The sequence below is a fragment of the Podarcis liolepis genome, assembly GCF_965112155.1.
Source record: "Podarcis liolepis genome assembly, chromosome: 8".
In the NCBI taxonomy this organism is placed as follows: Eukaryota; Metazoa; Chordata; class Lepidosauria; order Squamata; family Lacertidae; genus Podarcis; species Podarcis liolepis.
The window spans coordinates 54,886,900-54,913,309 of NC_139560.1; the positions used below are offsets into that span (position 1 = coordinate 54,886,900).

General features: G+C 38.3%; 1 protein-coding gene and 1 long non-coding RNA gene across 2 annotated transcripts in view; one reads left to right on the forward strand and one right to left on the reverse strand.

Annotated features, from left to right (window-relative positions):
- ZNF407 (zinc finger protein 407) overlaps positions 1–26,410 on the forward strand; it is a 337,553-nt gene that overhangs the window by 274,630 nt on the left and 36,513 nt on the right. The window lies entirely within an intron of this gene.
- LOC310714013 overlaps positions 491–26,410 on the reverse strand; it is a 134,122-nt gene continuing 108,202 nt past the window's right edge. Inside the window, exons 7-9 of the long non-coding RNA XR_014529515.1 lie at positions 9,335–10,563; positions 2,251–8,992; positions 491–2,198 (exon numbers count right to left, since the gene is read on the reverse strand). This is a non-coding gene — a long non-coding RNA (uncharacterized lncRNA). The remainder of the gene's footprint in view (positions 2,199–2,250; positions 8,993–9,334; positions 10,564–26,410) is intronic.

The following is a 26,410-nucleotide window of genomic DNA, read 5'->3' on the forward strand; positions in this document are numbered from 1 at the left end:
GGCGGGTAAAGATAAACATGCAAGATACCAGTCATGAAGATTGTTTAAAACACTGCTCCGAAGCCGGGCGGCGGGGCGGGAACACCTTCTGAAGGCGGGCGGAGGGCGAAAGTCTTTGTCCCCCCTGCCTGCCTTCCCAGGGGCTTTTAAATCGCCCCGGACAGCGGAGAAGTCCTCCGCTGTCCCAGGGCGATTTTAAAATGCCGCCCGCCAGCATTTTAAGATCGCCCGGACAGCGGAGAAGTCCTCCGCTGTCCCGGGGTTTTTTAAAATGCTGGGGGTGGGAAGAAAAGCCCTTGTCCCCCCCCTAGCCTTCAGAAGAGGTCCGGGGACAGACTGTCCCCGGACCTGGTCTGAAGGCGGTTTCCCTAGGAACGCATTAATTGATTTTCAATGCATTCCTATGGGAAACCGTGCATCGCAAGACGAAAAACTCGCAAGACGAAGAGACTTGCGGAACGAATTAATTTTGTCTTGCGAGGCACCACTGTATAGGTAGAGATTCTGGGATGTCATGAGAAAGGAGAAATTTTTTAGTAATTTAATTTACTGTTGTGTTTCACTGTTGCAAAGGGGGAAAGACATGTGGGAGTTTCTGCCTCAGGCACCAAAATAACTTGGCTGGCCTTGGGCGCTGTGCACCTTGCCTGAGCGGAGGTATGGAGGTGATGAGCATATTCTGCTTCATCTTAAGCAGCAAACGTCTTGGGCTGGCTCTATGGGTTGTATTCAGTTTACTCAGACCAGTTCCATTAAAATTAATGGACCTAAGTTAGTTCTGAAAACAAATTTCAGTGGGTCTTCTTTTGAGTAAAGTCTAGTGATTACAACCCTATGGTTTATTGTTGCAAGGATCTTGAAGATAGCAATAGGAATTTGGGCGTTATAATAGCAGGAACAACTAAAGAAGAAATGACAAAGTGACTTCATTAGGAGCTATGGCTGTTGGCCACATCATCTACATAAAAGATCTGTTCTTACCTAGTTCCTTTTACAATGATTTTTTTAAAAGGTGGTATGGCACCTCTAATATCAGGCATAAAATCCACCCCACCCCCATATTATTATTATTACTAACTGCCAGAGTTATAGAGGCTTATACTAGATTTAGAAGTGAAAAGCCTTTACAGTTGAATGAAATGAGATAAAATAAAATAGTGAATACTGCTGCCAATATTCTTTAAAAACCAGTTTAAGAGCATCCATGAGAAAAGAAGACATCTGAGCAATCATTATGATAAACACATCAGGGCAAAAATATTATTTTATTTCATGCAGTTTGGAACTGAAGATTGGTGCAATCCATATTTGTGAGGTACCATGATATTTATATCCTTCTACCTGCTGTGTGATGGAGAGAGGACATAAAGGTGGCAAAGCTAAGAACAATGATAAAAATCCCCTTCATATAATATGCAATACGCTGATTACAGGCCACTAGAGTATAGGTTGAATCGCATAACTGATGAATAGTCAAGGGACTCAGTTAACAAAATTAGTGCCTTTAAAGTCTTTAATGATCAGGGCAAAATGAATGAAAGCATTTGTCACTATTACAATGGTTGTTAGAAAATGCTAATTACGTATTAGCTTAATTATTACCATATGATCGTTTACAATAATTATTAAATTTTGTTCTTTGATTTTAAAAAAAATTGACCAAGTTTTACAAGTCAAATAATTTTCTAAAAAAAAATGAATTATAATGCTTTCAGATTTTATTATTTTGTTGTTGTTTGATGGCAGACTTTTAAACTCAGCTGAAACTTTGTTGAGAAATCATTACAAACACAAGCATCCTCTCAAAAATTCCAACTCCACAAGCACCTCTTTTCATTACCATAGATGCACTCAGCATCCCAAATCAATGAATCATAAAAAAGCAACAACCTATATTATACCCAAATTACATACTATAACCATGCTTTTATTAATATTTTTCTTCAGGTCTATCTGTTCTAACTATTAATACTGATAGACTCCAGAGTATATAGTGTCATGTCTTGTATATCTCTAGTATATCTTATATATCTCTAGTAGATCTACTGTTTAGGTAGGTAAAGGTAAAGGTACCCCTGACCGTTAGGTCCAGTCATGGATGACTCTGAGGTTGCTGCGCTCATCTCGCTCTATAGGCCGAGGGAGCCGGTGTTTGTTCGCAGACAGCTTCCAAATCACTATGACAAATGAATTATTTGCTTTTAAAATAATGTTTAGATAGATATAGATAGCATCATTTGACACTCCCACAAAGTCCAGTGAGGCATGTACCATAAATTTCATTATAAAATGAATGGAATGTTCTTCTTCTAACCAAATATTGTATCTAGTTTCTGCAAGAAAACATACCTAGGATCAGAGTGTAAGCATAATAAAATAAACAATGCTGCACATGTAAGATACTGATTCCAATGTTATTCTTTTACTGGAAGTCAGCTGTTGGTATATTCTTGGAACTGTCTATACTTGCACCAAGAGGTGTGTCCAGGGGGTGGTGAATGCCCTATTTCAAGGGGTTATAGTAGCTGCTTTGAAAGAGATGGTTGTGTCAATTCACCTGAAGAAGACCCCCTTAGTCTTTAAAGTGTATGACAACTGATGTCCAGTCACTTATATTGCTTTCTTTGACAAGGCATGTGAGAGAACAACTGGACCTACAATGAAATGCAGCATGTTGAGGGCTCTTTTTCGGGGTTCCAGCCAGCCACGTCCTTTTCTAGGATACCTCATTCCATTTTTTCCCAATTTTCTGTCCTCTCCCGAGGGTCAGTCAGCATTCTATGGCCTCAGAACATGCTGAGTTCTTGTTGGACTGTTTTGAAGGTTTCCCTCTCTTGTAGGTATTTGTATTTCTGCAAACCTTAAGAGTTCCTGATTTCTGCCCATTATGCTTGGATGGCCCTAGGATATAGCATATGACCCAGTGCCTCCTGACACTGCTGTGGGGAGGGCGTTTCCAACCAGCACCCACCTGGGTAGAGGTTTTGCATGCTAGATTCTCATTATGGAGATCTGGTATGCCACATAATGTTTATGACCTAGTTTACCTCTGTCTTTTTCTGGTCATCCCAGAACAGGATAGGTGACATTGGTTAACATGGCCACTTAAGGTGATGAAAAGGAGAACTTCCCTTTGGATAGAAGGTATTATAATGAGTCTCCTACATATATGAACAATAAGCACATTTTGTATACTTTCATCTCCTTTTTAAAAAATTGTGCTTTCATTAGCAGAAGCTAGAAATCAATGCAGGTTTCCCTCCCTCCCCTTTTCTGATCATTAAAAGGATGGTTTATCTTTATATGGATCTTTAATTTTAATAAGCTAATAATTCTGATTTTAGCTACTATTATCTTAATAGCTAAGCAGTCTCAAACATTTCTTCTGCTAATTTCTTTGGATAGCTTTAGCCATCTTATCAACCTGAGTGAATGTTGCTGCATGGTGAACTCTACTGGGAAAAATAGGCTAACGTGTCAAGGGCATTGCAGATGTTTTGGATTGGTGCTGTTTGCCAATGTTAAGGATACACTGTGTGATTTTCAGTAGAAGTTCTCATGCTGCTTTCCCACTCCCCACCCTTCTCCTTCTCCAGTGTTGTGAAATTTTGATAAAAGATACTGATTAGCTTGTTAATTAATCAGCTGTGCTGGATTTGATAAAGAATTGAATCTCTGCCGGGTTGATGGTTTTGTTGGAAATATGTTTTCACTGCTACATGTTAGAGTGCCCTAATTATTTTATCATATTGTTTGGTTAATCAAAAGGGGGGGGGATATTCAAATAGTTTAGATAAAGAAATGCGTATCCTAAAGTCAGATACTCTGCGTTCTTTAGGTTCCAATCTCCACCTTCATCCACATTCTTTTAATAATTATGGTAAGGACAGTGAAGAGAACTGATTCTATCTCGTTTGAGATTCAGAATTAGGTTACATCTACTCTTAGATTAAGATTTTTTTAAGGTTCAAAATGAAAACTATGCATTTTATATTAGAGAGGAGGGAGTAAGTAATAAGTCCTCCTTCTAAATGAATTTGAAAAGCAATTTGATTTTAGTTTTTCCAATGGAGAACATTAAAAAAAACCCCTATCTTACTTTATTTACTAACCACTGAATTGAATTGTTCACCTTTTATTACAGATATAAAGCAAAGACTATGAAGATGCAATCATTTTTGCAGCTCTCAGACTTCCAGTAATATATCTCTTGTGGTTTAAATAACAGATAGTTTTAAGTGTTTTTCCATTACCTTCGTGTAAATGAAAAATGCATAAAATATTTTAACAAGGCAAAAGTAATCCAAGGAGATTGTTATTTTGTGTTACAAATTAGGTTATTTCTGTCATAAAATTAAGAGAAAAAAATCAGCGCAAGGACATTTCAGCTTAATATCATTTACCAAAAGGAACATGTAGCAGATTTAATGAGCTAGCAGGTCACCTGAATCCAGCTGTTTCCAACCAGCTTTATGAAACAGAGAATGCAGCTAGCAGTGGGAGGTAAGCATTATTACAAGCTCTCAAGGAGTTACAAAATCGATTTCTGCTTGAATGAATTAATTTAGATTATCAATTTATAACCAGCTACATGAATCCCATCAACTCAACAATTCAGTGAATGATCAGGCTCAGCCCTTGCAAGAGCTTAACAATTAGAGAAATCTCCCAATTACCTTCTGTCCTTTAGTGATAGAGTTAGTGTGACAGGGGGCAAGTTGGAATGTTTGTCTAAGGATTTGAATATGTGAAATATAACACCTGAAAATGAGCAAGAGCATCAAGAGCTAAATCTTGTACTTAAGCTCCATGCATAGAATGTTATGATGAATACAATGTTAGATATGTAAAACTGAGATTCAAATAACCCCCAGTCATTGAGCTTTGAAGCGTGGCTTTAAAATTACTCTTGTCTGAGACACTGAAACATTAGTGTGGCTCAACTCTCCCAGAACTGGACTACTTCACAGTACAGGTTGGGCAGAGTTTAAAAGCTATCATTCACAGAACGCTCCCTGCAATATGGAAAGTTAGCAGGTCACAAAAAGGATCCTTGTCCCTGAACTAGTTGCTGTAGTATGTGCTTTTTCAAAAAGAAGACTGAACTGGCTTTCCATTCAGTCTACTTAATGGGGCTGCAGTGCCAAAACTGTGGATCATTTTTCAGGATCAGAATTTGCTGCCCAAGTCAGAAAATCCAAATGGTTTCTCCTGTGGTAACAACATATAATAAATTAAATAATTGACCATGTGTTTCTCTTAAATCTGCCGCCCTAGGTGGCAATCTCATTCTGTCTCATGACTGGACTTGCCCTGACACTTCGAACTATGAAAGATTATGATAACTTGATAGATGATAATAAATAGAAGGGGAACCCTTTTAACCTAAGAGCCACATTGCCAATTTTAAAGTGGCCACTAGGCTGCAGTCATGGACATATATGTTTGCTGTTTTGTGGATGGGATATGTATATTTCCACTAACTAGGGAAAGAAAACATCAGCCCAGCCTGTCCTTGTGCTCTTAATCTGCAGAAACCAGTATTTCAAAGCATAGAGATAAACACGATGACCTGTTAATATCTGTTAAAGGCTCAGCTACAAAACCCAGCGGAAATGCTGGCAGCTCTTAAACGTACACACATATAACAATCCATAATGCCTCTTGCACACATGCACACACACACATTTGAGGACCCTTGCTCGTCCCTGTTGACTGCAGTACTTTCATCTTTCTTGTTATGCTGGGAGAATCGACTGAGCCAAGTCATATCAGTACCCTTAGAACCACATCATTCGCTTGACACAGCCAATAGAGATAGGGTTGGCTTCTGACAAAATGCAGAGTTGAGCCAAATTAATATATAGCATATGGGAACAGTAAGAGGCCAGATGGGTATAGGAAGCAGTCTAATTTGGCCAGAAGGCCTGAGGTGTCACACACTTGAAATAAAACAACTAAGGCTGCAGTTCTTATTATGTTTTTACTTTGCAATAATGACACTATAACAACTCAAAGACCTTTCCAGATTGTGGGGTTCCAGGATAAAGTATTTATGAGCGATCAGAATTTTTGATAGGCCTGGTAAAGCTGGGTCTTAATGTAATCATAATGTCAACAGGACTGTGTTTTTTGGGACTTGTCTGAGTAATGGATTGTCTACCAAGTGACTTGCACTGCATGGGTAACTACATTGCTTTGAGGTAATGTGTCTTATTAGATGTTTTAGAGGAACACCTCTCTAGCCATTTCTGTGCAGGCAACGTATTCATAGCCCATTTCAGAATGTTTTCAATGGTTCTATAAGGCCAACTCTGACTCTCCTTTTGGCAGAGCAGGCAACATGACTTGGTATTTAGCATCACTTCTAAAATATACAGTGAATGCAGAGGTAATATATGAGAAGTCCATTGATCATCCCGTGGGATACTCCACTTAACCAAATTATAGCCATACTCTTAGAAAAGTCAAACTTTTCTAAACATTGTAGAACAGATTCAGTCTATTTAACTCATGCTGTAGCTTTTGGTCCAGAAGGGCCAGAGACATTATCTTCAGAAGTTTTTGTTTAATTATCCCAGAAAAAATGTGATAGAGCTTGAAGGTAGTTTAATGTAGGGAAAAGCCAAAGACATCCTATTATTTCCACAATTCTGGCTATAATGAACTGTAATTTGTCAAATATATTTTCACTTTTCTTTATTCTATGTTGGCAAAGGCTTTGAATGCAATCCCTGGTGCTTACCTTAACACCACCTCGCTGTGATTGCAAATGTATCTCTCCTCAGCTGCATTGCAGTGAGAGAGAGAGAGAGAGAGAGAGAGAGAGAGAGCTAGCTAGCTAGCTCCTGGCAGCAGGCTAGGATGGGCAGATGACCTCAAAATGCTGAGGGCCTATAGCTGCGGTGTTCCACATTATTGATAGTAGCAGAGATATTGACAGTCCGCGCTTGGAAGGAAAATAGGAGTTTGATATGACATATTGTGTGTCTCAGCAAGACTCATAAATAATTTTGACAAGTTTTTGTATGCATGGGAAAGTCCTTGATTCAGCCTCCCATAAAAATAAACTTCTATTATGGAATGTATTTGTCAAGTGGCTGTGTGATGGATGGAGCTGCGTTTACCCCTTGGCAGTTCGATGAGTTTTAGATGCACAGCTTACCAGAGAGGATTTACGGGCAGTAAGGAAATAATTATTCAGTATGAAATACATAATTCTTGTACCTGAATTTTCATTTTTTATTATATTTTGTTTCTGTTGTGTTTCTGCTCTTTAATACAAAAGGCCCTGCCATTTTACTTGGAATTATTGTTCCTTGTTTGGTTTCCAAACAAGCTGATTTGATCATGTTCAGGTCTGTTTTGAAACTTGGCTTATATGTATTTTGCTGATTGGATTTGGACTTATATGCATCCTCCATCCACCTAAAAACCTAAAACTTACAAATAAAATTTTGTTGTTTAAAATTAACCCCTTATATATTTTATTCCAGGCTTCATTGAAGAGTACGCATGGATAGTTTACTTTGCTGTTAGCAGCTGTCTAGCATTAGATGAGCCATGTCTGTGACTTGTTTATTCTACTACTAGTGTTTAATATTTGTTGAATACTAACCACATAATAAGTACCATTCTTCCATTTTTGTCTTGTTATTCCATCTGCTTTCAAAATAAAGCCACAAAACGTATTACTTCCCTTCGTAATTGGGTCAACCCTTTTAGCAGAAGTTTGGCTAGCTGTTTAACTTTGGTTAGCTCCTTGTTCTTTGTTCTGACTTTGCCCTTTTGGTCTGTTTATGTTCAGTTTTTTATTTCTTGCACTTATTTTCAATTTCTTTAGCCACACTCTGTGTTATCACACTTGCTTAGGGCGTGTGCTTCTAGGGACATTTACAAACTATTTCTCCTTGTTCAGGGAATGAGCACCTCCAGAACATGAATGGCTGGGTGGAAGTTAGATCACATGTGTTTGTAGACAGATATGTAAGAGTGCGTAAATTTGGTCTGAAGTTTGGCTTGTGGAGTGGCAGACCCTCCAAGTGTCCCTATTTTCCAGGGATGTCTGTGATTTAGAGAAGCCATCCCAGTTTCTTATTTGATCCCGGAATGTCCCACTTTTCCTTAGAATGTCCCTATTTTCACTGGAGAAATGTTAGAGGGTATGGCGTTATTGACCCCTGAGCCATCCGAAGGCAATCCTGTATAGGGAAGTTTTTTAAAAAAAATGTTTACTGTTTTCTTATGTTTTTGTATACTGTATGTTGGAAGCTGCCCAGAGTGGCTGGGGCAACCCAGTAAGATGTGGAGAGTATAAATAGTAAAATTATCATTATGCAATGGGATGTCCCTATTTTCATTGGCGAAATGTTGGAGGGAATGATAAGGTACTCAGAGAAGCAATGGAGATGAGATCAGAGCTCTTTAAAAAAAATATGAAGAAGTGGTAAGGAAGTAAGGGGGGAGGAAGTTACCATGAATTGGAAAGATGGCAAGAGAGAGAAAGGAAGAGAAAGAAGGTTGTAGCTTCTTTCCTTGTCCACTGTCTGAAAAGCAGGGAGGAGGTCAAAAGAATAGACTTTTCTCAGCTATGGCAAGGCTTTAGCAAAAAGAAAGAAGGGGGAAAGGGAAAAAAGCACCCAGGCCCATAACTCCAGAGAAAGCCAGGCTGCATTTATCACAGCAAGACCCTTTTCTGCAATCTCCTGGAGGTATAAAAACCAGCATTTAACAGTACATTCCAACTTAGGCAGATTCTCTGCCAGTATCATGTTCTGGTGAAGGCTTGTTCAGTTTAGGAATCCCAAACCAGTTCTATGTTTAGATGATCAAAAATTCACAAAAGTGGGTCCCCTAAAATGGTCATTTCCAGAAGAAAATGCAATTGCCTTTTCCTGCTGAAAAAAGAAGAGGAGTCTATGCTTAAGGTGTATTTTTAAACCATTAGTCATGATGTGGCACATAGCAATCAGCAAATGTCACCATTAGGTGCCTTTAACGAAGGGACGCGGGTGGCGCTGTGGGTTAAACCACAGAGCCTAGGACTTGCCGATCAGAAGGTCAGCGGTTCGAATCCCCGTGACGGGGTGAGCTCCCGCTGCTCGGTCCCTGCTCCTGCCAACCTAGCAGTTTGAAAGCATGTCAAAGTGCAAGTAGATAAATAGGTACTGCTCCAGCGTTTCCGTGCGCTGCTCTGGTTCGCCAGAAGCAGCTTAGTCATGCTGGCCACATGACCCGGAAGCTATACGCTGGCTCCCTCGGCCAATAAAGCGAGATGAGCGCCGCAACCCCAGAGTCAGTCACGACTGGACCTGATGGTCAGGGGTCCCTTTACCTAAGGGAGTTTAACATTGTTAACTGCAAAAAAGTTTGTCTGAGCATACTAGCTAAGAACATTCAGTATTCCTTTTTTATACAACATTGTTATGTCTATTATTATTAATAGTACTTGTAGTGGAAAGTTGCTTGCTACCTAAATGTCTCCAAGAGACTTATAACACATTTAAAAACATAAACATACACTGTACCATTAAGAAGCATACAAGATGCCAACCATTCATTAACATATATACTATTTTTCATTTTTATCAGAAGCTGATGAAAGAGAAACAAATTTTTTGCTATCTAAATGAAAAATATTTTGTTAATCACAGTAACACACACACACACACACACACACACACACACACACAGAGAGAGAGAGAGAGAGAGAGAGAGAGAGATCTACATAAACACACTCACAAGACACTCCCATAACAACTGAACAATAATACAAACAAAAATCATCATTATAAGCTTCATATGTAGAACAAAATTTGTCACTTACCATTAATTGCTTCATTTTACTTTTTTGGTTTGAAGTATAGTTTCTAAAACCACCACCACCACCCCACACACACCGCTAAGCAGAAATTGCAAGTTTAGACTATTAAGACTCGTTAATTTGGAATTTCTAGTACAGAATGAGGGAAAATAGCACATAATTTCACCAACTTTTTGACCTGCTCTTTATTTGGTATTGGGGGAAAGCTTTTAAAAAAGAAATTAGCATGCACTTTAGTTTTTCTTTGGATTCCTTCCCAAGTATATCTGTAAATATATGGAAAACCTCTTAAAAAGGAGCATACTCCCCACCCCAGTCATTATTATATAAAGCTTACTGCTTCCTATGCAGAATTTTTCAAGCAATATTTTAAATACTTATCCCAGGAGGCAATTCACAGGCATACTGGTAAAATTTCATGTAAGTGATCTGCATTAACAATCTTTCAATCTCTATTGACATATAATAGTTTGACATGATGTTTTGCAAAGGATATATTCACACTGATTTCAACAACATGTAGTATTTCGAGGTTTTATTTTCCAAATATCTTCAGGCATCTTCATTTCATTTTCCTTTTGCTTCCAGGGTCTGTCAAGGTATATTTCAGTGCATCTCAAGGCACCATCAAAGCACAACATGTATTGAAATTTAGGGGCCTGGAAGCAAACTAGTTGATCACAGCTGCTCCACATTGCATGGAGTATGAGATGGTCTTATGAGTATTCTTTTATTGTCATCTGCAAAATATTTGAATAATATTAAAGGATATGGTGAACAGATTATATAGTTCATTAGAAAAAACTGTGATCTGACAGCAAAGTAAACTAACCAAAAAGAAAAAGAAAAAAAGAGTGAAGTGTGTTCATTTATCTCATTGCAGATTGTATCTAATACTGTACAGTTGTAGTGGGTCAGAAGCATTGAGCTTGGAATAATGCTCAGTAATGCAAATCATTGTTACAGGCATTGTGTCAAATTCTTAAAGGTGCTTTTCATTTATGTTGTCGTAGAATGGCAAATAGGTAAACATTAAAAAGAAAGTGTGAGTAAATATCCTTAAAGCTGATGAATGGAAAAAGATTAGGTTTTTTTGGGGGGGGGATATTTTTACATTCAAATGCTGTTCATTTTTATTACCCCAAACTACCATTCATATAGCCTATTTCTTCATATCTTTGGAACAATAAAATATTCTCATAAATCATTGCAGATTTGTTTCTATGACACTGCTTATAAAATAATGTATCTAATGTCGGGTAATACACTTATTAAAATTGAAGTATTAGACCTTTAAACTAGGTGTACATTTGAACTAGTTGGGTCACTTATAGTGGCACTGGTCAAAAGCAGCTGATATATGTCTAACACTTTTCGCAGGATTGGAGAACCCTTAGAGTTCAGTCTTCTGATCAGCTATGCATATAAATATCTCCTTGCATGTGATAGTCAAGCATGCATAACTGACTACAAGCTTATAGCCATAATTTCAGCTGCATGTCATGTTACAAGTGCAAAAGAAATATCTTCAATGTACACTTTTTCTCTTCTTTTCAAAAGGATGTTAACATTTAATTAGAACAATAAAGTGTAATAGTGAAGTAAAAGAATAAGCATATAAAATTACAATAGTTGAAGGGTGTATGTGTGTATTCTGTGTTCAGGATATTTATTTAGTAGAGAACACATAGTTCACCTGTGAGGAAGAACTTCTGTGTGGGAGTCGTCATGCATATTTAATGCATGACGTAAAAAGAAAGGCAGGTTCTGTGACTTGTGAGCAATCTTAGAAAAGTAGGTTTCATGCCAATTCTGATAAGGAAAGCTTATAGGAAATATGTTTTCTCTCTCCCCAACCCCATTAGACAATGTGTCATATTTCACAGCAGAACCCTTCACATTTTCATATTAAGTGATTAATTGTTGTCTAGCCTTTATTGTATTTTTATTGCATTTTCTGATTCAAACAAACTAAAAAAAAAACCAACCTCCCATTCCTTCCAAGTATATGAACCCATTAAACGTGGGGCAATCTATGACACAGCTGAGTGCCGAGTTCATGATTCTGGACCAGCCTAAGGTAAAGAGAGAAGAGGGTTCAACTGCTCATGATTTTCCTTCTCCTCCCATACTCAGCTTCTAGTACCCAACTGAGCTCCAAGAGAATCCTGCCAGGTGTGGTGCCTTGCAGTCTTAAATGTTTTCCCACCTGATGACCACTTTCTGTTTTCTGCTTCTCAGTTTCTTTATAGTCCTTGCGTTCTATGACTCAAGACAACAAAACTCCATTATCTAGCAATGGGGCTCTGACATGATGTAGCATAACATGTGTTTTCCTTTCTGTTTTCCATACAAATATGGCTATCAAATAGATAGCAATAAACAATCACAATAGTTTTTTGGAGTTACAATGAATGCACTGATCAATGTTTTTTCCCAATCAGCTAGGTTTATTTTGCGTTCTCTTAGTTCCTTTGTCATGGTTAAAATCTTTCACAACTCCTGTGTTCAAGATTATTGTGTAGTTTGCTCCTTTTAATGCATTTTGGACTATCTGAAGCAACTTTCTAAAAAAAAATTAAGGCTTTTTCATAATAAAAAACTATATAAAATGAACTAATCTAAATGAAAACAAAAAAGAAAAAGAAAATACAAAGTCCTCTCTCAAAGGTAGAGTCAGACTCAAAAGTCTCAAATTTATTGATTTTCCTTTTCACATAAAAAGTCTAAAAGGGGTTCTCTAGTTATTCATCTTTGTTCACACAAGAATCTCTCCACTGTGGTCATACATTAAAATAATATTCCATAGTTATTTACTTATTGTATATTCATAAATTCATACCCAGTTCCATATCTTCCAATCCCATTTCTAATGTTACTTGTTGTGATTCTCTAATTCTTTTTTATTTCCACTTCTTTCATTCTTTTTCCGAGAGAAGCTTCAGAGGTTTGGCAGCTTTTTTCCTCTGAATTCACTCTAAATTGTGCACAGAATCCTTTCTTTCTCAATTATATCTCTGCTAGCTCAGGATATCTCTTGATTTCTGCACCCATGGTTTCATTCCTCTCCTCCAACATCTTAAGTCCACCATTTGGCTGTTTCATTTCCCTAGACACCTGTGTCAATGTCTTCTCCATTGCATCATATACTACCTCCAACTTTACCATTTCACTCTACAGTTCTGTTATTGAAATTGTTCCCCAAAGCTTCTGTGACTTCTTTAATTCCACTTTCAGTTTCATCATTCTCTATCCCATTTCATCAGTTCAGCTCTGATCTCTTTTAATTGCTCATTCAATAATTGCTGTAAAATGACAACAATCAATGGGGTGTCCAACAATTTATTTGCCATACTGAATGATCTTATTAACAGCCCAGTCTCCACCTTAAGATATTCACATCTCTTCCTTAAGAGCTTCAGTCTCCCATATCAACTTTAAGGTCTGCAAAGCATTCCTTTTCAAGCTGCATTCCTTTCCCACAGTGACAAAGAAAATGTACTTTCAATTTGAAATCAGCACTTTTTGTTGAAAAAACAAAAAGTTAAAAGTAAAATAAAATAAAGATCTCTAACAACAAGAACAGCCCTTGGACATTTAAAACTTTTAAATTAAAACATGCTTCTCTTTTGCTTTCAGTCTTTTAATGATAATCTCTTTTTAAGATAGAAGTTAGCTCTCACTCCATGTACCCCAGTAATGATCTCTGTCAACGAGCTGTCAACAGAATTTGTTTAGTTTGCCATGCTCCTCCCCTGGAAGCCTATCTGAAGCAACTTCCTGAAGATTATACTGTTTGGTACTGCAGGGGGTGGAGTAGGGCTGAAATAAGAACCATATTTCTTCAACAGACATAAGTGATGCTCAGTGTGCTTTCGTGTACAGTACTTAACAAAAAATATTCTGCCAGAAGGTAGTGACCCACAGGCAGCTGAGCACTATGAAAGCTATAATTTTTTAATAAAGACCCTTGTGATGTGGATCTGCTCTGACGTGTAAAGGTTCTCATGGTAGCACAGATTCTGCCAGATTTTGCATTATTATCTTTAGGGTTCTGTTTTAGGAGATAATTTTTATAAAATTCACTGTTATAATGCCATATTATGGAGCAGGAGTTCCTCTATGGCATGCTGACAACAACCAGTTCTCTCTTTTAAAAAGTCCCAGAGGCATAGCTATAGAGAGGGAAGTTGGAGGAAGGCACATCAGATTTGAGGGGGGGGGTACAGGATGGTTTTCTGGATAACACTGAAAATAACCAGGTTCTTTTTGGAAGAGAAGGGCTATGCGACTATTTAAAATTCTCCATTGCAGACGACTATAGCAACTTTAAAACGGGGTTCCATATTTGTGGTGAGGTGGGGTGGATTGAGTGCTTTACCCCCCACTTAGCTTATTGCTAATTGTAGTACAGTACTTTTTAAAAACATAGAAAATATAAGATCAATAAAGCCTTTGGTTACGGGAGGTTTTATGCTTCTTTTAAATTCACTCATGCTCCAAAAAAAGCATGGGAAATCATACATTATGGCTCATTGCCTTAAATTGCACCCTTTAAGCAGTAAGGACATTGTACTGTTGTACAGATCTTGAAAGGAATAAAAGTTGAACAAATTGATTGTTCACATGGATCCAGGTATTTGTAAATCAAATGTCAAACAATTGCACAAACCAATCATCTGTATGATTCAAGACCTTATGGCTTGAAAGATTGGATTAGATGATCCTTGTGATCCCTTCCAATTCTAGAGTTGTATGTATATGTGATTTCCTGCCCCCGCAGCATTTGCCTCCTAAGATGGCTGCCTCACTCTGTCTCATTGTAAGAATGGTCCTGGTTGCTGTTAAGTCTGGCTATCTGCTGAGGTGATAGTGCACACTGCTTGCATACATTGCAAAGGAATATAGGAAACAGCCTTACAACAAATCAGGCCGTTGGTCCATCTAGCTCAGTATTGTTCACACTGACTAGCAGCAGGTCTCCAGAATTTCAGAGAGGACATTCCCAGCCTGGGATCTTCTGTGGGTAAGGCAGGTTCTCTACCTGAGTTACAGGCCTCCCCCATTCACAGATGCAATGAGGGTCAAGCAACATTTATACATCTGAGCCACAAAATACACTCAGTCTTTAAATCCAGTTTCTATTTCATAGTCATAGAGCTGGAAGGATCCGCAAGGCTCATTTAGTCCAACCCTCTACAATGCAAGAGTCTTTTCCCCAATGTTGGGCTCGAACCCACAACCCTGAGATAAAGAGTCTCATCCTCTACTGACTGAGCTCTTTCCTAGCCATTATGTTTAAATTTCACAGTTGATTATTTAACCTGCACTGCAGCTGATGAGGTAAATAATTTTTGATTTAGATTACAGTTGGTGTGTAACAAGCATTATTTTACCAGCAGCAAGCAGAATTTATGCCATTATTTGGGCTATCAGTGATCCAACTTATGGATGATATTCCCATGACTTTTAAAAAGAGCACCAAAAGCACGAAGTTTTAAAGTAGACATATTAAGCAATAAATAGTAGCACTGAAAAATCAATTTAAAAACCATAGGTAGTTCTTATGGCTAATTTAATTAAGTCTGTATCATGTATAAAACTGCATTTACAAGTCAAGTTATAGCTAGTTGTTCTTATTGAAATGTAGCTCTCGTATACCCTGTGAAAACACAGTGACACACAACTAGCTATAAAAAATGAAATATTCCAACATATCCAATATATCTGTGAATAAATGAGATGTGCAGAAGTAAAAGGGGAAAAAACAACTTAGAGTTGTCGAAAGAATTACATGAGAATAATAGAAGGGTGGTTTTTTTTTCCATTTTATTGATTATTCCCAGAACTTTAAGTTTCACAGTTAGATTGACAACTGAGTTATTTGCCCATCCCTAGTGACTGACAATAGATAATGGAAAGGCTTTTACCATGATATAACAGCACAGAATAATTTCTAATTTACTACTGTAGTTCTCATCAAAAGTACCTCAGCAAAAACACTAGATTTATCACTTCAATTACTGGAATTTCACATTTAGTTTAAAGAGACATGTTTCTATAATGTGACAGGCTTTACACATTCTGAACTTATTCAGACATTTCGGCTATCAGAATAATCAGGCACAGATATAAATGAAAGCAATTGTTTTAGTTTTATAACTTTCAGTTCTTTCTGCTTGGCAGTGAATGAAACAGAGCCAAAACTCAGGGTCTTTGCCAAATGAGGCATATTTTCAGACCAATTTTTTCTTTCTTTTTCGATATCATGTTCCCAATATTTTATATGAGAACTAATAATATACCATTGAATCAATGATTACAAATCATCATGCATTCTCAGCTGCATTTGTCCAGAAGTTGTGGCTGATATCCAAAACATTTAAATAGTCAAATCTGATCAATTAGCAGTAGTGTTTATAGAGGACAAGAGCAGCCTGTGACAAAATGTTGCCGTATGGAGAATTTATATTCACAGTTCAGCCCAGCCAGCCATGCCCTGTTCCAGCATGCTGCATTCTACCCTCAAAGCAGCCAGTGTTCCTGGCCACTGAGCATGCTCAGTCCTTATCATCTTGTTGGGGGCAAAGGATCACTTATGATTTTTTTCTACCTAAATATGTTTTGTACTTATTTTGGAGTTCCCCTGAGCCTCATTATAACTCCATATTCTGTGCTGATGTTGCCATTTTGGCTACATATGGATCTACTCTTGGAAAATGAGTTCACTATGAGTAGATTGTATTATCTTACTGAGGGCTGGTAACATCTGAACTTGAAGCTAAAACGTCTTAACCCGGAGAGCCGATGTGTCGCTTCGGTGCTTTGCTTCTGGTTAAAATGCAACTGTTTATCTCATTACTGTGTCCTTTGACCACACAAGCCTCATCGACTTCCACTCATTTTCCTTCTCATTGCATTTTCAACAGAAATTCCTTGCCAATATTTTTGTTCTTCTCTGTGCCTTGTCCCATTTTCCCTGTTTGCCTTCTGTATATTTTCTTTCCTCCTTGCTTGTGCATCACCTTTGCATCCTTCCCTCTCTTCAAGGGCAACAAAAACGAATTATCTCTTTCTGTACTCAAGACAGTCCCCACTGTGAGGTAGGCTACACCAGTGAAAGTGATCTGATCTGAAGGCAATGTTAGCATAGCGCCATCAAATCTAGGTTCCTCCAGCTTTTAGCCCTAAACCTTTGTATCATCTAAACAGTTAGAATTGTGGCATTTCAGTGGTACCTCGGGTTAAGTACTTAATTCGTTCCGGAGGTCCGTTCTTAACCTGAAACTGTTCTTAACCTGAAGCACCACTTTAGCTAATGGGGCCTCCTGCTGCTGCCGCGTCACCGGAGCACGATTTCTGTTCTCATCCTGAAGCAAAGTTCTTAACCTGAGGTACTATTTCTGGTTTAGCGGAATCTGTAACCTGAAGTGTATGTAACCTGAAGCGTATGTAACCTGTGGTACCACTGTATTATGATTCAGATCCAAGTGCCAAGACTGAATAAGATTTTTCTTGGTTCATCATCCAATGTATGTGAGGTGTAGGATTGTGCTTTTATTGAAGCCCAGGTGTAAATATCTCAACAATTGCATCTGCTATTTTAATTAGGCAAACTGGTTGGCCAGAGGTAAATAAGCAGTTTTCTTATTGAAGTCAGTTAACATAGGGCTGCACGATCCCTGTCTCAGATCACAGAATCATAGAACTGGAATTGTCTGAGGATTGTCTAGTCCAACTCCCTGCAATGTATCTTTATCGCTTGTGTCCTGTTACTCCAGTCTAGATTGATGTTAATCCTCAGAATGTCCCAGTTATGACTACTCTTTTTCTGTATTTTATTTTTAGCATTCAGATTATTTTCTAATTCTGATAGTTATTTTCCAAAAGCAGACAAATCCATGTGACTGTGTTTTGCACCTCTTTCCTCTCCCTGCCCCCAGGTGGCAGAGAGACATACAATCTGAAGCTTGGGAACAAACTTGGAAGTATCACAACATTGTTTGGGTAGGCAGGCTACAGGCTACATTAAGACACTGTAAAATATGTTATGCCTGGCTATTGGCAACATAGGTAAATTAACTGCACCTATGTTTCCTTTTGCTTTATACGTTGGTGTTTTTAAAACCATTTTACATGTCAGTTCTTTTTCTGCAGTTTTGTCAGGCTACCATAATATGACTCTGAGATTCTTAGAAACTTTAATATTTCCTTAGTACTCACCAGTGGCAAGTCCAACCTCTTTTTTTAGTTAACCAACAATAGTGAAAAAACTTTAGAGAGGGGAAGCTTATGCACCAGGGGAAGTCCACATGGAATGATGACTGCTTGTTGAGAAGGGGTGAGAAACTGGGGCAGAGAGGAGGAATGGAGTAAAGTATCTTGGAAGATGGTATCACTTGAAGCTTGAACAGGAGTATTTCACTGGGTATTCTATATCTGCAGTGTATTTTTCAAGCCATAACTTACGTTTATTAAGACTAAAAATACATTTTGCTTAATTTTCTGAGAACAGCATTCCAAAACATTGACTGTAGTGGGCCTTATTGTAAGAGGGTTTAAAAGAATAATAATAATAACCACATGAGTGGGTCTGGAGCCTGTGTACAGGATGAGGGCTCTAAAATATGACCTTAAGTCTTAGTAGGCCAAGTGTTGGGAATCTTTGACCCTCCAAAAGTTGATGAACTGTAACTTTCCAGCAAGCATGGAAAACATCATTCCCAGCAAGCATAGTCAATGGCCAGGGAGGATGGGAATCATAGAACTGTAGAGTTGGACAGGACCCTGAGAATCACCTTAGGAGTTGTAGTTCATCAACATCTGGCTCACCCAAGATTCCCCAGGCCTTCTGGGGGCTTATAATGCAAACCTAATCACCTACTCAGAAGGCAATCCTATTGAATGGAGCAATGCTTACTTCCAGATAAGTGGGTTTTAGGGTTGCGGCTTTAACCCATTGGAGTATGGGTAGCTCTGCAATATATGCAGAGGCTTTACCAGGTCAAAGTGTTGCCACTAGACAAGTTTGTGGTTGAGTAGACAGATAGAAGTTAGTTCCATGCTAGTAATCCAAGCAAAATGGGTGAAGTTTGGTATTGAAGGTGGCATGACTGAAAAGAAGGGTGAGATTAAGCAGAACCAGAGGGCAAGAGTAGGTGAAGATTGGGATAAAAGATTGGAGTGTTTTTTGTCACAGGAATATAAAGTTATGCCATAGGAGCAGTGATAGGTGGTGGCTGTTCAGCAAAACATAAGGGAAACAAGGGTAATTCCAGGGCTAATGAGGCACCTTGACTTGAAGAGGCACAGGGATCAGGACAAGATATAGAGTTAGTTACGGAGCAAAGCTCCCAGAAAGACCCTGGGAGATGAGACTCTGTTAAGCCGAAGACCCTGACAACTCTGCAGCCATTAGCTTCGTTTAATAGCTGTTGCTATGGAAATTTGGAATTTTTATTATCATAGATAAAATAAATCAAAATTAAAAGTTTGGGATAAGGAAGCATGCTTTGAAAGCACACTTTCAAACAGTTGTGTCTGACAGACATGCGCTGCAGCAGGTGTTAGGAAATCATGGGATACAACTGACTGAAGTATTTTGAGAAAACTGTGATAATGTCAATGGCAAAATTTATTTTACCAAGTGCAGATGTAAGACATCAAGTTCTCAGACTGATGGCAGAATTAACAAAAAAAACACACCATCTGCTTCAATAATTATCTGGAAATACTCATATTCTTGGATTTGTTTTAATACCACTTAGTTTCCAGCTTTATTTTATCTGTGTTTGTACACCAACTAGACTAGATTTTGCAAAATGAAGACTCATTCCATCTGATCATTTAAAAATGTGTTTTTGCATGAATAATGAATCTTTGAATTGTTACTAAACAAGCAAATTATTTGCGTATGTGTCACATCGGTTATCAAGTTTGCACATGTGACAGCTTCAACAGCCGTCATGTAAAATGCATAGAGCTTGTAACCATATGTTTTTGCTTGACAAAAAGCTGAAACTCAAGATCAATTTTCAATATGGAACGCACAAATTAACACTTTAAAATGTACCACAATATGTACAGCTTGGCAAAATCTGCAGAAATAGCACGTTTCTAGATATTAACTGATATCTTTGGATTCGACCTTAAGGTATTCAATCATTTTGATTAAAAGACTGATTTCTCATAAAACCACAGTCTGTTGGAGGCGCAAAACCAATGACATTTGAGCATTCATATATTTTCATAAACTTTGAACAATGTCAGTGAGACACCTCTTCAATCTTGGCCACACAACAGCAGGGTATTCAATCTTTCTTTAGCTTAAGACAGAAAATTTGAATATCAGCATAGGGTTATTAATGTGACAGTTCACATAGTGTGAACCATGTTGATTCTTAGGAAGCAGATCTGTCGAATATATAGTGTATGTGCTTTGCTCTTATTCTTTAAGGAGGGAAAAATCAACCAGAGATCCTAGACTCCCTTTCAAAATGAAATTGATGCCCCATAATTCTTTATGTGTAAAACATAAAAAGAGCTGGCATCAGGTTGCCAATGACACAAGTATTGTTTTCATACTATTTTTATTGCTTGTTCATACTCTTTATACTGACTATTAAAAGTCATAAAATATGCGTTGCAAATTTCATTGTGCATTATTAGCCTTTTTTTCTTGTATGATTTCCTTAATAAACAGCCTCATTAAAAATGACTGAGCTGTAAAAATTAACTACTTGACTGTGTGTGTGTGTGTGTGTGTGTGTGTGTGTTTGCTGGTGCTGTTTCTGCTTGAATTTAAAGGTGCAGATTAGTAAAAAGACAACTTTTCCCATGGATTTTCCTTCACATTAGTTCTGGGCTAGTATAATCAATTTTGTATATATTACATCATGTTGCAGGTGATATGCAATGTGGGTTGGAGGGGTGTTTAAAAAACACACACCCTATTGCACTGAATGAGAATCTCTCTCTCTCTCTCTCTCTCTCTCTCTCTCATACACTCTCTCTCTCTCACACACACACACCTGATAACATTCATTAGGATTTTTCTTTTTCTGTTGTTCCCTGAGCAGCTTGGGAGAAACCAGATGGGCTGTAAGGGGAAGATGAGCAATTCTGTCCTGCCCAAACAGCAAATGTGACAACACATTGTTTAGTAAGACGACAGTGAGGTGCATGTGTTAATATGTTATAAAGCACCCACAGATGTCTCTAAAATTTTCACAAATGTAACCCTGCCAAGTTAAGAAACAACACAATAACTATCACTGCGATAGTAGGAAGCTTCATTGTTGTCATTTTGTAAGGGTGAGCTACCAGCAGCTACAGCTGTTGAAAACAATATGATTTGCTTAACTCTTTGTCTGTCCTATAAACTCAGTTAAATTAACTTTGTAACTAAGCCAGAGGATTTATTTTTTGTAACACTTAATACATTTTACACTGCCTCTTATTTTGGTAAGGATTCACTTTTAAAACAGCTGATATGAACATTGTACCCATAGATGATAAACTTTCCAGAACAAAACATCATTAATGGTTTAACAGCAAACTGTAATACTACGCAATAGCTACTTTATCAACAAATGAAACTCTTACGAACAAAAAACAAATCCAGAAATTAGCGTTGGATTAAGGGATTTTGTCCCAAATGTGTCATTAGGATCTTTTGCAAAATAATAATAATAATAATATCTGAACATTGTACTGTGGCTGGCATTCCAAAACTGCATGACCAGTTCCCTGGACCCAAGGGTCTGATCATTTATTTCTCAAAATGTAGGCCCTAATGACATGTAGCAAATAATTTTTAAAATGGAGGATACTTTAAAAAACAGATTGTGATATATAACATGGACTGTCTACCGTTAAAGAAAAAGGTACAGTCATACGTCAGGTTGAAGTTGCTTCAGGTTGAGCGTTTTTGGGTTGCGCTCTGCTGCGACCCGGAAGTAACGGAACACGTTACTTTCAGGTTTCACCGCTCGCGCATGCGCAGATGCTCAAAATGACATCATGTGCATGCGCAGAAGCGGTGAATCACGACCCGCACACATGCAGACGTGGGTTGCGTTCTGCTCTGGATGCGAATGGGGCTCTGGAACGGATCCCGTTCGCATCCTGTTCGTACCATTGTAGTGACAACTCCCATTGGCTAGTTACAAGCCCTTGGGCACACCTAAGGTAGCGTTCTAGATCCTAGCTTGGTTATGGTCATACCAGAATAAGGGCATGATGCCACCAATTTGCTCACACTAAGCAAGTCTGGGTTTGGTCAGTGCCTGGCTGGCTGGCTAGCTAGAATAATAATAATAATAATAATAATAATAATTTATTATTTGTACCCCGCCCATCTGGCTGGGTTTCCCCAGCCACTCTGGGCGGCTTCCACAGAAACCAAAAAACACTAAAATATCATACATTAAAAGCTTCCCTGAATAGGGCCGCCTTAAGATGTTTTCTGAATGTCAGGTAGTTGTCCATCACCTTGACATCCGATGGGAGGGCATTCCACAGGGCGGGCGCCACCACCGAAAAGGCCCTCTGCCTGATTTCATATATGCTGTCCAGGTTTCCATGCTGGAAGGAAGGTGGGCTAATTTCCAGAGGGGTAGACATATTGGAGCAAACGCAACAAAAAAAAGTCATAAAGACTAACAAATTTATTGTGGCACAAGCTTGCATGGACTGTATTTTACTTCATTAGGTGCATTACATTTTATCCTCTGTTGCAGATACATGTACAGTGGTGCCTCGCAAGACGAAATTAATTCGTTCCGCGAGTTTTTTCGTCTAGCGAATTTTTTGTCTTGCAAAGCACGTTGTCGGAAAAGTTTTGGAAAAGCTTCAAAAATCACCAAAAACCTCAAAAAAGGCTACCACACCGCGTTCTATGAGTTGCTCCTCGAAGTCAAGTCGCAACTGTATTAACGGTGTTAAGAAAAAGGAAACAAACTTGCAAAAAACGCAAGACGTTTTCGTCTTGCAAAGCAAGCCCATAGGGAAATTCGTCTTGCGAAGCAGCTCAAAAACCGCAAAACCCTTTCGTCTAGCGAGTTTTTCGTCTTGTGAGGCATTCGTCTTGTGGGGCACCACTGTATACCCATATGTGTAAGTATGCATTCTGCTGCACACCTCCATATTAGAACACTGGCTCCCTAGCACAAAGGTTACCAACCATTTTGGACTAGTGGGCACAGTTTGAAAGTTGAGAGGGTGCTGGGGGCACCAGTCACAAAATGGCTGCCATGAAGCAGGTGTGGTGTAACATAAATTGGCTGCCACAGGGAGTATGGCATAACACAGAATTAGAGAGACAACCACCCCCAGCAACCTTGCACTTGCCATGGGAAGTCAACTATGTCCTGCTGCTCCTGTTTATGGAGATCAAGCACATACACACTGTTGCTGTCTAATAACAGCCTTAATGGGTGCCATAACCCTAGTGGGTGCCGGGTTGTTGACCATTGTCCTAGTGCCTTGAAATTGTTGAAGACTGTCATTCAGTATTTGTTCATGTTCAAAGGAGTGTGGGCTTAGGTCTTCTACTGTGCTGATCTGAAAAAGAAAGCTATTGCTTCTCATTATACGGCATATGTATGTACCTATAAATGTATTGTTATTAAACATGTTGCATGCATATGTAGTTGTAAATACTTGGGACAGTTTCCCCAGAAACAAGCAATAAGAAAAGCTGCATGTTAGGGAATAATCTGACAAAATTATAAGCATTCTAAAACAGAACATACCGTTTGCTAATGGCATAGATCTGCTTTATTTATTTTGTTCAGTTCTTATCTAATCATTCTCTGTCCTTTTCTGCAAAATGCATTAGTGACTATAGACCTGATTTATTCAGGAAAAATTCTCACCAAACTCAGTGTTTGGATAAGCAGTGAAAGATAGGTTCCAGTGGAAGTCATGCTATTACTGATCTGTGGGAGGATAGTGATAGGAACAATAGCAGCATAAATTCAGAATGTGAAGGGCTCTTCTGACTAGTGAACAAAAGCTTTCTTGACTGGTCGTTACGGGTTCATGTAGAAAGTTCATTGGAATCTGTGGTGAAATATTTACTTAGAAATAATTTTAAGCTGACTGATAGGAAAGCATTCCACTTGATGCAGTTTCATATCCATTTCTATCCCAGAACAATGACAAGGCTTTTCTCCAACCTTTGCATTTTGCAGTCACAACTCTGTGGGTGAGAAGCCTTGGGAAAGCTTTATTTTATTTCCAGCAGTGAACTCTTTATAATAAGAATGGGGAGCAGCAATTTATCCCAACTCTTCTTCCTCATCACTGCATAATAGGAATGGGAAGAAGGTGCACATGTTACTACCAAAAAGCAATAGGATTGAAATACCTGATTTAGGCAGGGAGTTTATGCATTCCAATTGAATGTAGCTTGCTTTCAAATAGAACTTCATTATTGGCAGAGTGAAGCATTAATGAACTAATTAATTAAAAGTATTTCTAAATCTCTTAAGATTTTAAAAATTTCTAAGCCATGCAAAACAGTAGAAATAATGCACTAAAAGAATAAAAAGCAGAGCTAAAAGCACAGTGGTATAGAGTGCAATCTTATGGATCTGGAGAAGACTGGACAAATAATCTGGGGTCACATGTGTGATGTGGGGTAGTTGGCAACGTTCTGGTGCTGCCAATACATCTATTCTAGTTCTAACTGTAAAGGAAGCACATGTTCAGATTCACTACTAAATAGTAAGCACACATATACAATACATATAAATTTCTTTTCTTCCTTTTTTCAAATGAATGCTTAGAAGGGATAGATATATTATTTATTGGCTTTTTGCTAATAAAATTACTGAGAATTGTGGTGTAATGCTTGAAAGCTACAGCTGTGTTTGTTGCCCATTATTATACAATGAAGGCATTCTTTTTATAACTCTAGGGCAATAATGAGCACTAATTTCGCTACCCTAAGTTGTCAATACATGTTTTATTATACCTGTGGATCTGTTTCCCGGTTTCCCAAGGTAATCCCCCAGTGGAAGTACTGTTAGGCATCAGCCATTTGTCAGGAAGCAGTTTGTTTTCTGTTTCATTGCAGAAACTCACATACAGCTTTGTGGCTATCAATTAGAATTTTTAAAACAGTGAATGCTCACCATTGTCAACCGCAGCAGCTTTTCTTTCCACTACAGTAAGAAGCTGCTCTATTGCCAATGACGACAACAACAACAAAGGCCAGTGACTATGTTTGTATCTTGCAACATATGGTTTATTGGTTTTTACCTGTTTGTTGGGGACTGTTGTGAGAATTGTTTAAAGATGCCATGTAAAATATTTGTGCCTCAGAATAATAGGTGATAATATTTTATTGTTTATGCTTCAGTCTTCTACTAAATATATGTTGTTACGTACATCATAACAATAAATCCATACAATATAATAAAAACTAAACTAAAAACAACAAAAAGAATATAATGCAATCTGTACTTTACCAAAAGTAACAACAGTGACGATGAAAAATGATTAAACCTGGTAACGATAAAACTAGGTGCAACTGGTCAGTGTGTCCGGCTGTTAACCTGAAGGTTGGTAGTTCGAGCCCAGGGACAGCTGTGGTCGGGATTCCTGCATTACAAGGTGTTGGACTAAATGTCCCTTGGCGTCCCTTCCAACTCTACAGTTCTGTGATTCTATGCCAGCCTATTGAAACAAGGTCTCCACATCCTGCCACAAGACACACAGAGACATGGTTCACACATCACATTAAGCCAAACTTTAGCTTAATGGAACTAGACCAATGTGTGGGTTGCTAGAGGTTTTGGCTTACTGTGCTGTCCAAGCCTGGGTTTGTGCTTAAGTTATTTCCTCAACAGCCACAAGTTATAGCCACTGCATTTTGTACCAGTGGGGCTTCAAAGACAACCCCATGCAGAGTTTATTTCAATAATTCAGTCTTCTGGTAACTGAAGCCAAGGCTGTCTTCTCTAAGAAAGGTTGCAAATGGCAGGCACACACATACATATCCACAAAATTAACACTTCAGTTGTGGATTGGTTCCTCTGTGTATTTCTTTTGTTTGTCTCAGTTTCATAGCTTGCCACATATCAAAAATTTGGGATATGTAACAAAAGCAGAAAATCCCTGGTGGTCTGTCACATTAAAGTGGCATTAAATTTTCTCCACTTGGGCTGCTGTAAGAAACTCATAAGTCCTGAAAACCAGCATAGGCAACACTTTTGGAGGTCTTCCTGTTTGGATTTTGGTGAGTTAACTGGGAGGGAGCCATGAAGAACACTTGTCTTCTCATTCTTGCTATCTAAATCCAGTACCAAAATGAGGTTATAAGAAAGTGGCTACCAATAGTTAGCTAAGGATAAATCAAGCTGTGAAAGTGAATGCTTTCTATTACCATATGGTTTAAACCAGGAACAACTGGTGCAGGGCAACTGCTGCCACAAAATTTATAGCAAATGCAGTATGAGACTGTTTCAGAGAATTCATAGGGCTTTAGTGCAAGTAATCATGATTAGTGTACAAACAAGCCCTGGAATCGGAAGGCATTTGCTTCCCACAGTGCATTTTAATATGGCTCACGTTTCCTTG